At 38.4% G+C, this 13598-nt stretch overlaps 1 protein-coding gene across 1 annotated transcript in view; it reads left to right on the forward strand.

Moving 5' to 3' along the window:
- The window catches only part of LOC133533333 (protein enabled-like), a 101072-nt gene that overhangs the window by 15484 nt on the left and 71990 nt on the right, over positions 1–13598 (forward strand). The gene's annotated exons all lie outside the window — the stretch shown is intronic.

Here is a 13598-nt window from a genome sequence, read left to right on the forward strand (position 1 = left end):
TACATAAACGTTTAAAATTTCTATCGGATAGTAGATATCGATTGTAACGAATCAAAGTCCTTGGTAAAACCAATTACTTTTATTTTACTCCAAGTTATTACTCCAACACCCTTAAACAATCTTAACACGCAGTAGCCTTTGTACTAAATGTTACTGGTTCAAGCGCCATAGCGAGAATGCCCCTTCCACCCCATGGTACGTTATATTTTTGTATAATTCATCATTAGAACCGCTAGGAGAGAAGGGCAATTTTCGCGACTACCTACATTAACAAATATTCGGGTAAACCCAGATTGCGTCTAGGTATATTGCCTCTGGCAGAACTGACTTATTTAGTTCCTCGAATCTAATATTGTGTCATCCGGATGTTATATATTTATTTATGCAATTTGGGCCGCTGCTTAATATAATATCACTATACTCCTGTCGAGGTTCCTTTTTTTTCTATACGATGGAAGCCCAATAGGCAGCGGTGTTGACAGCCCTGGCTGTCGCGTCCCTCAGATCCATCTCCGAGCAGTGATGCGGGCACGCCAGTAGATGTGCTACGGTTTGCGTTAAAAGGAACCTCGACACGAAAAGAAGAAGACTATACTCCTATAATTATTGTCGTTTCTTAGACATAACGAGCTCGTTCGATCCTAATAGGTGAAAAATGGTCCAAAACTTTCCATACATTTTTCGATCCTTCTGCCGTCATACAAATAATGGAAATAAATCTTGGGGCAATTTTCACTTTTTCCTATTAGGATCGAAATAGCTCCTGATTCGGCTGATCCTGAGTAGAAAAACATTAAAATGTTTAAAATAAAATTGTGTAGTACACACTTACACAACTTTCAACGAAATGGCCCGATTATGTCTATCCAACATATTGTTTCATTTTGGTGTGGAGACCTGTATTTATTGAAACATATAATAATCTCCTAGTACTTCTTCGTTCAAGGGCACTTGGACAGTCACGATGTTTCAGAGAATAGTCGATCAACGAAATTACACAAAATGCGTCATCGGTGAAAGGGCGGTTGACCAATGGCGTAAGCTGACGATCCTTTTGATGCCATCGCTTACCTTCGAGCATAAGTACATAGTTATAAAGAATCATGGTGACGTATCGATTTGTCTGACTGTAGCATTTTAAGTTTTATTGGACCGTAGCTGCAACGAATATTCATGATTTATAATCGTAATTGGATAATGGATAAGCTTACCTACAATCACTTATGAGTAGTCATAAATTTACAAATATATTATCTTAAGCTAATTATCACAGCAATTTATTTATGCTATTATAATTATTCTTAAAATATCCTAAGATTTAGTTGCAATCCATGTTAGATTACCTGAAGTGCTAACTAATATTTAGCATACATAGGTAGCATAACTAGCATACATTTAACATTCATGTGGGCGCGTAGCTAAAGACTCGAATTATGAGTATTTCAACCATCATATAGGTATTCCTGTCAGATAACACCACTGCTGAACTTAAAAGCCTTCCCCAATGATGGCCACAGTCCGTCCCGTCCATTTATTTATTAGACTGTCGCAATCTTCACCTTGTCTTAATTTCTTAGTTGATTTACAAGTTTTACAACCACTGTAAATTGAATACCCCAAATACGCTAGGCATCATACAGATTTGTAGTGTGACAGGTATGGTAGAAATATAGCATAAGTTAATGTTTCATAACACCGCATGTTCAATATAAACCATCCGTTCAGTGTCGGCGGGCTGGTGTTTATCTCGTTATATCAACAGCTTGCAGCTGGCCTACATTCACAACACTAACCCACCACGACAGCCAACAATCTATACTCTTCTTGACTTCTGATAACCTACAGTTCCCTGAATTCCATAGCTCAGGATACGCTAGACACTTGCTCACAGACGATTACGAAGTTTTCTGTTATTATGCGTAACTTGCGCAAGAGTCAATGTTGGCGGGTGTCGACGCGTCGCGCCATCTATCGGCATTGTCCGCAACTATGTGAGCGCTTGTGTTGCTTAATGGTTCATGAATTGGCCACACAAGCTTACTGTCATATTGTAGTACTAGATTGATTCAGATGAGACTTGTTTTGACAGTTGATATGGAAATGCAAACTGGTGTCAATCAAGACTCAAATCAGGGGACTTCGGAAGAGGGGTCGCGCTGTATTTAATGAAATCCGTTTTTTAGTTAAGTACTTATATTATACTAAATGGTTTTTTTTAACAATTTACTCTAATTCTTTACTTATAAGAAAAATGTTGTCTTTATTAATGTTGCGTATATTGAATAGTTAACATTATTGTGTCTATTGTACTATGCGTTTCTAATTTATAGCAGCAAATGCATCCTACCAAAAAATATTTACCTCTACTTATTCCGAGGTAATGTGACAAAACTAGCAAAAACTGTTCTCGACATATGTTCAACTTTAAAATTCTTATAAACATTCTTTAAATTCCAAAGATGTTCTTTCGGCACATCTGTCCTGGGGAAACTCAATACTCTGCCACATGCGCCTGATCAACTGATGTGTAAAATCTTTACTGAAGCCCCACTGCTGCTCGGTGCCAGCCTGCTGTCTAATGGCCTATTTATACATTGATTAGTGTTAAGTGCGAGTTCATACATTTTTTATTCGTATTTAGTAGCAAATCCTGGCAAGGTCGCCATCAAATAACAAGAGTCTTCTTCTTTGCCTAGCCTTATCCCATGTCATTTGGGGTCGGCCCTCCTCGTCATTCTTGGCCAGGCGTATCTGTCCTGGGTCGTCCAGACATTTATTTGAGCTTTGTTAAGGTCGTTGTTAATGACGGACATCCATGTCGTAAGGGATCTACCTCTGCCCGATATTTTGGAGCCAACGTTGATGCTCAGGACTTATCTAGTCATGTGATCTTCTGGCTTCCTCATGACATGGCCATACCATTTTAGGCGCGATTCGAAGAGCTTATCTTCTATGGGCCGGATCTTAATGCTGCCGCGGATGTGCTCGTTTCTAACCCTATCAAGTAGAGTGACATCTCCTGCACACCTCAACATATTCATTTCTTTGGTGTGCAGTTTTGTGGTATGGACCTTCTTCAAAGGCCAATATTCAGCGCCGTAAGTGAGAGCCGGTCGGATTGCGGATTTGTACACCTTTCCCGTTCACACGCACCGGTATTCTGAAGGAAAAGGTGTACAAATCCGCAATCCGATAACAAGAGTGATATATATACAATCAAATAAGAAGAGTGAGCTTGTTACATTGTTTCGAGCAGGGACGAGTAGTATGTAGTAAAACACCTTGTGTGATAGTATAAGAACGTATATTCTCTAAAAACCTGCCTATATATATAGGTTAGGTTGCGCTGACACAAGCAATATGCGTTTATGTCGCAGTAAACCATAGTGTCACTGCTAAACACGAAAAGTGGCTAATTGCCATATTATAGTACGAACTCGCACTTAACTCTCATCAATGTGTAAACAGGCCCTAAGGACTTGCAAACATCGTAGTATTTTCAATAGTCCATAAATAACCGACACGCTATTGCCAAATGGTTATTGCAAAGGAAAAAACTAAATTGGGAAATTGTTTCGGTAATATCATTCCATAAAAGTGACGTCACGCACGGAGTTCCAACTTGTTATAAAGGCACAATAACAAATAGGTATTTCATTTTTGATACAATGCAAGCTTTTATCGCTGAATTTACTTTTCTTTCAACATGTAAAACTATACTCGTCAAGACCATTTCAAGAAACCCAAACACAATTTTGTTTCGTTGTTTTATCACAGAGTTTCAATGGCCACCTCCTGTCTCCATCATTAGATATGCTCGATCGTACCATAACATTGCATTTTCACCCAGCTAGGTTGTAACTTATGTAGGTATGTGAAGATTCAGCTCAATCGAATAATGGGATGTGGGACATTTAATAACTTGCAAGATTTGACCCGAACGTATTTAAAAGCTTGTAAACAAACTTCTTTCCTTATCAGCCAGAACAGAAGATACAAACTGGTCAATTGTCAATACGACGCTGTGTTGGGATAAAGGTGCAACTCTAAATCCGTAACATTAACTTTATTAATACGTTCAGTGTCTATCCATCCTTGTAGAAAACGACACTACATTGTTTTGCCAACGTTAACAAAACAAATAATAATCCCATGTTCAGTCTCAGTTTATCCCTATATAGGTTAAAAGTCAAAAAAGCCTGCTCGTGCTAAAGCCAGTTAAAATTTAAAATCGGCGCATTAAGCATCGCTTCGCTGGCGGAAATTAAACTCGGGAACCGGGACGCGGGGACGTTGCCCTAGATACGGGCTAGATATTGCAAGGTGGAAAAGACGTAAATGCCAATATCAATGAAAATCATAGGATTTGGTTATTCTGGATTGGTAAGAAAAGGTGAAAGAAGTTATAACCACTGATTAGAACACAACCATAACAACATTGGAAATTACACATCATCATGTTCCTATATTCAATATTTAAAAAAATCTCGCAGAGTTTATTTCCGATTGTTCTCGGGACATAAAGGATTTTCTCTATTATACGATGGTGCCTTTTAAGTATGAATAGATGCATTATGATAGACGAAAGAAAGAAAGAAAGAAGGGCCAGGTCAAGAGCACCCTAAACCGACGAGCGTGTATGAGGAATGTCATGAAAGTGAAGGAAGCGAAAGAGGTATGTCAGGATCGTAGCAAGTGGAAATCCGTGGTCTCTGCCTACCCCTTCGGGAAATAGGCGTGATTATATGTATGTATGTATGTATGTGTGATGGACGAAAAAACGTGAATGTTGAAAAAATGAAATGTTGTAATGTGAGGAAACACTTGAGACCACTGGGTAAACAAGTTTGCTAGGTACTCTAAAATCACTGGCATATTGATTTAAGTTGTTTTAACAAAGCAGTTTTACTTGACAAAAACTGTATCTTATATCGCTACAATATATATAACTTTTCAGACTGACTATATGATCAATAACTTGATAGAATTGGATTTACCATGAAACTCGATATATCGATATAGCGCAATTTTAGCAGACATTGAAAGTCAAGATAAGAAGGTTGAAGTTATTTGCGATTTGTAGGATTTATTGTTGACAAAAGCACTTATATCATTGGGTTTAGTTCGGTTTAGTCAAGCTTTTATGACTCTATGTAAATAAGATTCGGACAAATATTTCTGCACTCTAAGTTATGCAAGAAATTGTTGCAGACTATAACGAGGCAACCATGAAAAGATCAACACTAACTAAACGATAATTGGACCAACTAAGCTCAACGCTCTGGGTAAATTCCTCAAGTTCCATATTAATAGGAGTATGAGGCCAACATACGCCTTCTTGGCTTGAAACAGCTGTATTGTTCCGAAAGCGCCTAGCTGAATAGCGAGGCAATATCCCCAGATATTGATAGGTGCTCAATAGGCGTTGAATAGCGGCCATCCAAGCTAAGCGCTTCGTCAAGTTTAATTCGGGACATTCCGTAATATTTAAAAACTATGTTGATGAGTGTGGCCTAAGCCTAATCAGTAGATCTGTTCTCTTATACAAATAAACCTAGGTCGAGGTTTGCTCGGGGGACTACAGTATGAGGCGGTTCGTTCACTTCATAAAGGATGGTATATTAACAAGGATAATGAACGTAGGCTCCACACCAAATCGCCAAGTTCTATATTCACAGCTTAATCAGGCCAATATACGCCTTCTTGGCTGTAAATAGCAGTATTGTTCCGAAAGCGCCTAGCTGAAGCGCGGTAATATACGCTGGTATGAATAGGTGCTCAATAGGCGTTCAAATAGGTCTTACAGCTCTTTCCCACTTATGTCCAGTTTTTTGTGGGTACATTCTGTTTGCGGGATGCTGCACGCATATTACAGAAAACTGGTTCCATACCCGCAAAAAACTGTACGTAAGTTCGAAAGAGCTCTTATAAGTCTAGCAGCGATCTAACGCTTAAGCGCTTCATCAAGTTATTTTCGAGGCATCTTTCTCTTAAGAGGCCCACTGATTAACAGTCCGCCGGACGGTATCGGCCTGTCAGTTGTTCGGAATCTGTCAACTTTTTGTTCTAACTGACAGGCCGTACGGCGGACTGTTAATCAGTGGGCCCCTTAAAGTTTTATGTCAAAAATCTACTTTCGATTCTGTACTAAATTGTATGAATTGGATTGTTTTATGTTCTATTGTTCAATATATCATTGAACGCCTAATGCTACATTATGGTAACACGGTAGATAAAAGCTTTCTATCTTGATTGATCAAGGTACGTATACATATTGTATAGTTTAGTACTTTTAGTAGACAGCCACAAGTGCCTTCAGTATTGTTTAGTTTATTTTAGGTGAAAGGCAATCGGGTCGAGCTGTGGGTGGCGCATTGACAGGAGTAAAGAAACGAAACAGAATAACCTGCTTCAACTTTCGTACATACAACAAACTCGAAATAGAAATTAACGCATTCACTGCCAGCAACCCGCTAGGCAAGCGTTCAGTCCGTAGTCGCTTTTCGTTACATACGCATTTTCCCATGTTATCGGTTACGCTCGTAGCGCTGGCACTGAATGTGTTAAGAAGCCATGGAGGAATGAAACAAGAAAACTGACAGGGGGTCACCCATAAAGTACGTCACACGAATTTTAAGATGTTTGTGACTGCCCCCTCCCCCTTGTCACAACATGTAACATTTTCTTGACCCCCTGACCCCAAATGGATGACCCCAGTGTCTATGCAGTCGCTTTCCTTTAATATTCACCACCATCTATTGAACGAAAGTTTAGTTATTTTGACAAAAGCTCTAAGCGTCGGACATACCTAATGGGATGGAACTGAAACCTGCTTCAAAATACTTAGTAAAACTTCCAAACTGAGACCTGCTACTTTGTGACACCATCTAGCAATAATCTGAATATTGGAGGAACCCGACTTAAAGAGGTTGTCGCTCTTCTTGTTTTATTCATCTATAGAGTAAAGTACCCATAGTTTGTTTTAAATTGAATTAACATAGTTAATCTTGAATTGGGATGCCGTTTGCTTCATAAACTTACCAATAGTTTGGACTGAAACATTCTATATTAAGAAAATTATCAGGCCATAGAACTACTGGTCCGTATCTGGTCACCAGCAGAGGAATTACAATACTGAAGTACTTTAACCCTGTAATAAAATAAGGCAGCGAGCAAATTTTGCCACCACAATTTAGACTAGGTATATTAGTATATAAAAATCGTGTAATTAAATTTTGCGTGGTTTCTGACATCTTTCTGCCTTATCTGTGACTCTGTTTCGTTTCCATACTCCGTTGCGGCGACTGAGTTATTAGCTGCGGTAGTAAATCGGTTAGACGTTTAATTTATTGCTTTACTGTCAAGGAAATTGATTTAGTTCGGGCTCTGGGGTTGCCGTGATTGAAATAGTTCTTCAAGGAGTTAGTATTGTCGTAAGGGCGTGTTTTTTCTCATGGTCTCATCTGAAGACCTCAAAGTCGCCAGCATTTCGTGTCACTTTTTCCTTCGTATGTTTTATTTGTTATTTTTTTTCGTCTGTCTAAATTTACGAATAAACGACTTCTTACTCATACGTCAAACTTTAACCGTTATAGGGCCATATTAGATTAATATCACATATATGGAAGCAGCATTCCATGAAAATCTGTTTTAACAAAATCCATTATTTAAGCAGTGCCTAATTGAAGTTAAAGTATTGGCGTAGTAATAAGTATGAGTCGCTTACGTAACGTTTGCTTTAATGCCGAATTGCTTTGTCAACTTACGTTTTATAGTAAAAGTTGGTTATAAAGTCATTTAAAAACACAAGCTTCTTTAAGATAATACTAATAATATACGATAAAAAGACAAGCCAAAAGAGTACCAGGCTTGTAAATTCGAAAAAATGAGTGCAATTGTCGATTACGTAACGATGGAATGCTCCATATTAGTATGTAGTAGTAGTAGGGTAATCCCTACAATAATTATCATCTTTGTGTATTTTATGCATATGTATATCTTATGCAGTTTTTTTGAATCATGTATTTTTTAAATCTCGACCATTAAAGGGTTAAATATGTTTGTTATTTACCATATAAATAATCAGTAACTCGCCACTGAACTAATAGTATACGCATAACATGTAAAACTAAAACTTTCCTTCTGTTTGCAGGTAATACTTCACCAATGATGGATGTGATCTAGTAAGTTAGAAGTAGCAGAGAAAAGCAAGTTATACAGACTGGCAATCATCTATCCTACATAGTCAGGTTGTCATTGTTGTAGATGACGCCACCATAGAAAAGTCAGCGAGATCACCAGTGATCGGCACGGACGGTGCCACACCGCGGGTTTCCGAGTACAAATTATCAAAAACTATTTAAAAATCTTATTTAAAATAACACTCAATAGAATGACTTTAGAACAAGATCACGGCATTTGAGTCGTGTCCATATTAAGTTTTGTAATCGCGATCACACACCCATTTATTTTCTATACGGGAGCGGTTTGATAATAAAGTAAGTACCCGTATTTGTATATTGTCTGTCACTGGTCAAAAATATGTATAGGTACAGTCACGTCTAATGATATCAATACGGGTCAAGTGTCAAAAATATGAATCCATTACCTTAATATATGGGCAATATCGTCATGTATACATAATTTTGGCACCTTGTCCGTATCGATATTTTCCGACGTGACTGTACCACATTTTTAAGGCATCTTTATAAGCCTTAAATAAGATAAAAATTGGACCTCTTTTATTTTCTTCTTTGTCTAACGCTGTCAGAGGTAAGCAGTCAACTATATTTACAAGTACAAAAAACCGGCCAAGGGCGAGTCGGACTCGCACAGGAAGGGTTCCGTACCATTATCTATAAAAACGGTCACCCATCCAAGTACTGACCCCGCCCGACTTTGCTTATTTTCTGTGATTGGATGGGAACCTTGAGATTGGAAAGAAATATTCATTTTATTCTGGTTTTAGTATTTGTTGTTATAGCGGCAACAGAAATACATAAATCTGTAGAAATTTCAACTGGCTAACTATCACGGCTCATGAGATACAGCCTGGTGACAGACGGACGGACGGACAGCGGAGTCTCAGTAATAGGGTCCCGTTTGACCCTTTGGATATGGAACCCAAAAAAAAACAGAACGTGTTCTACAAGCGTGTACACTTGCTTTAGGGCCTGTTTACATATGGATTAGCGTTTAGTATGAGTTTATACATTTGTTACTAAACGCAAGGACTCGGCCGATCGATATTCGAAATGTCATTCATAGTTTTCAATTGTTTGGTGGATTTAAATATAATGTTCGTGTTACAACAACGCTATTAATTACTTTTTACAGAAAAACATATCCATGCCATTCAATTTCCTTAAATGTACTTGACCATACCACGGAGTTTTAAACACCGTGTAAGTATATCAAACAACCCTCGTAACGTTATGACTATTCCTTTAAGTTTGATCGTAGGTTTGCACACATTTTTCAGTTTTTCGTTTTTGCATTTATTTTATATTTGGCCTGATGCCTATAGGTGCCATTATCTGCAACTCGAAAAAAGGACATTGTAAAAATGCCGACTAACAAACTTAAATTTATTGGTCTCTGGTCATAGGAAATGCGGCATTAAGCAAACTTTAGGAGAGCTCGAAGTTTGGGTGCATTAGCTAAAAGGGAGCTTTTTGCTTGGTGTGGATTGGGGAAGGATTCGGTAACTTTTGAATTTTGATATACATCGCGGGCTGGTAAAACCCCATTTTAACCATGAGGTCATAAGGAGCAAAACATATGAATTTTGGTCAAATGAGGCAAGAAAAAAAAAATATTTAGAAGTATAAATGTGTCTTAGTGTCAGAACTAAAAGGTCTCCAAAGATGTATATGGTCTCCAAGAGTCAAATTCCTATATAATTAAAACATTAAGATAAAAGAAACATACGAGAACCGAATTAGGTGTCTTACTGTAATTAATTATACTCAAAAATAAAGTTACTAAATTTAATAGCCCGTGTTAGCTTAAACAGACCAGGGGGCCTACCGCGAAAATCGAAGTTCCGTCAATTGCGGGCATTTTTCTCCGTCATTCTAATTACATCTTAGTGAGAGTAAAAGAGAAAAATCCCCGCAACTTACGAATTTAGGTTTTCGCGGTAGGCCTCCAGTCTCCACAAACAGCACCCGTTCACGAGTATGACGCGTATCTCTGCCATCGCCTCCATCAGCCATTGTCATCTTGGTCAGGCCCCCAGGAATGGTCGAACCTCGCCTAATTCCTCCAATTGAGGGGGGATTTAAATCTTCTCGGGTCAGAGGTGTAGGGTTAGAGCCGGTGTAGCTTTATTAGACGTTCATAAGCGCATTGTACTATGCCTACTTGAATAATAAACTATCTTTATCTTGAGTGCGGCAACGAACCTAATGTGGTTTTCAAGTTGTCTTCTCTACAACATTGAAATCTTTATCGCATAGAAAGAAATGTTACGTCACGCGATACGATAATGTCACTGAACGTCGTTAGTTAATGACCATGTAATTAGACGCGACAGACAGATAGGGAAGGTATTTGCCGTTACTTTAACCTTTAAGGCAGGTGTTTTTTTTATGATATAGGAGGTAAAGGGGTAGGCGAATTATAGGCGCCCATAAACACCTGCACCACCAGAAGGGTTGCAACTTGCAAGTGCGTTGCTGGCTTTTAATGGCTTCTCTACACGATGAGCCCACTAAGATGGGCCAACGTGTAGAGAGGTTTGTGGTGCCGAATGGGTTATGGCTCGATGCGGGATGGCGATGGGATGGCCACGGTCTCGGTTTTTCGTCCGCACATCAAAGGTAGAGTGGGCAGCGATGGTGTGTAGTGTGTACGCATCTATACGTGGCCCATTCCATAGTGCGTGATCGCAACCATCGCATGGCCATCTCGCTGGTCCAGCGCTGGGCCATCGTGTAGAGGAGCCATAAGCCGGGATTAAGCTCTTTTCCTGAAGGTGTGAAGGTCGTATAGGACCCTCAATGAGGGTGCAGAGTGTTAGGGTCGGCAACCTATAAGGCTACAGAGACTGCTTACTAGTGATGGGTAGGACATCAATTTAAAATGAGTTTGTATGAGTACCTCATTCTCTAAAATGAGGTGTTACAATGTCCTACTTCAAATGAGGAGAGGTACTAGCAGTTTTGCAGCATCGACTATTCCATCAACTCCAACGGCAGCAAACCATATTTAATGTAAATACATATTTAGGCATTGCTAAACTTCCTTTTAAATATTTAATTGGAGTGCAATTCTGGAGGTTTAAAACAGAACTTTAACAACAGAAGACATACATTTAAGAATCAAACTAAGGAGTTAAAGTACATACATCCTATTGCAACTTAATTTGATGCTTTTATGAAACTTGTTCTAATTTAGCAGTTCATTATTTTTATTGTTAGATTGTTCAGTATCAATTTTTGCTACTTGATATCATTTTAAGTTTAACATTCATATATTGAAATAAATACTAACCATAAACTACCAAACAAACAATTAACAAACTAAGGAGAACAAATCCAATATTTTTTGTACCATTATTATATAGAAATTACTAACTTACCACCTCATAATTTATCAGTAATAATATCATTGTAATATGATAACAAACGAAAGCCTCAATAACGTTCGCGCGGTAATGCCACCGGCGTGTAATATACACTTGATTTTTGTATGCAAAAGACACAACGAAAGACCCACAGGTATATTTTATCGCGAAAACAATGTTAATATATTGTTATTTTGGCATAATTATAAGAATGGTCACTGATCACTATTTATAAAACACAACTAAAGATTACGAACAACTTTTTCGAGTTTCTCGTATTATAAATATGTCAAAATCATAAATGATCGAAATAGTTTACGAAGCACGTTAACAAAAAGTATTACAAATTCAAATCGTTAAAATGTACATGTTTATTTCACCTATACAAATTATATTTACTTTTTTTATTAATAAACTAATGTAAATTATCATATTTTGTGTACGCCACTATATTATATTTCAATAATTTAAATAATATTTTGGTCTCTTAAACGATAACTGTTTTTAAGCAAGCTTCGTAAATGCCCAGTGAGACTTGGTTGGCATTTCAATCGCTTATCAAGTAACCATTTCACTGTCCAGTCTAATTGATTCAGATTATACATGACACCAGCAATATGAGTCTTGAGGTCAGGTTATACTGGTATGCGCGTTAGTACAATAATAGCTAACAAATATGGAGGCCTACCGCGAACCACGAAGTTTTGCTTTGCTGTCGCACTTACGTATGAAATTACAAGTGCGACAGAGAAAAAAAACTTTCTTCGGTAGGTTCTTTGATGACTTAGATTTTTCGCTTTTGACAAGTAACTTAGCAATGCTAGGATCAAAATGGCGTAATATGTATGTAAGCTTGCGGACGCTTACGCTTGTTTTCTTTCGTGTTTCATTTTTAACGTATTTTCGATGAGGCGTTATTGAAGCACGGCGCGTGTCTGTCTCACTCCCTCTTTCGGTAAATCCAATTCATTGTTTCATTTTGAAAGGATTTTTGAGAGGATGTCACAGTGAGGCGAGTGAATGGTACAAACACAACGCATTTCTCGGTGGACCTTTTGTCCTTGCAATAAGGTTTGTAGTTGGGCAGTTGATAGTATGAGCGATGAATACGATGACGTCAATGACTCATTTCTTCATTTGAATGTCGGCGAGCACCGAGCGCCTCGCGACTCTTGCGAGTTGTGAGGAACGCGAGTGAGTTTGAAAGGCTGAGAGTTTTTTTTTAAATTTGAAGTGTTTGAGTGGTAAGAGCTGTGTGTGATGCGCGCGAGTAAATGAGTAAAATTAATTGAGGAGTGATGTATGACATTTATGCGGTGTGAAGTTCTGCGACAATTTAACAAAGTGAGTGGTACAAATGAGGTGCCTCACGAGTGAGCAACTCAACACTACTGCTTACCATCAGGTGGGCCGTATGCTTCTTTGCCACCGACGTAGTATATATATTATGTATTAAAAAAAAACTAGTCTAGAATATCCGTAATAATTATTTTATTGCCACAGGAGATTAAAAAATCAGCCAAGTGGTGGTCGGACTCGCACAGGAAAGGTTCCGTACCATTATGTATAAAAACGGTCACCCATCCAAGTACTGACCCCGCCCGCCGTTGCTTAACTTCGGTGATTGGATGAGAACCTCGAGATTGGAAAGAAATATTAATTTTATTCTATTTTTAGTATTTGTTGTTAGAGCGGCAACAGAAATACATAATCTGTAGAAATTTCAACTGGCTAACTATCACGGTTCACGAAATACAGCCTGGTGACAGACCGACGGACGGAAGCGGAGTCTCAGTAATAGGGTCCCGTTTGACCCTTTGGGTACGGAACCATAAAAAGTAATGACTGATGAGCTACGCGCTAGAAAACTCAAAACAAGTCCCTTTATATTGAAACATCCATAAAAACTGACCAGTTCTCATCGCTCTTGATTATAATTTACACCGCAATCTCCTACCGGAAACAATCACGCATATAAACATGACATCGTACTGTCTCGTTCCCTCAATGTTTACAATTTTACCGCAAC

Source organism: Cydia pomonella, unplaced genomic scaffold (genome assembly GCF_033807575.1).
Source record: "Cydia pomonella isolate Wapato2018A unplaced genomic scaffold, ilCydPomo1 PGA_scaffold_156, whole genome shotgun sequence".
Taxonomy (NCBI): Eukaryota; Metazoa; Arthropoda; class Insecta; order Lepidoptera; family Tortricidae; genus Cydia; species Cydia pomonella.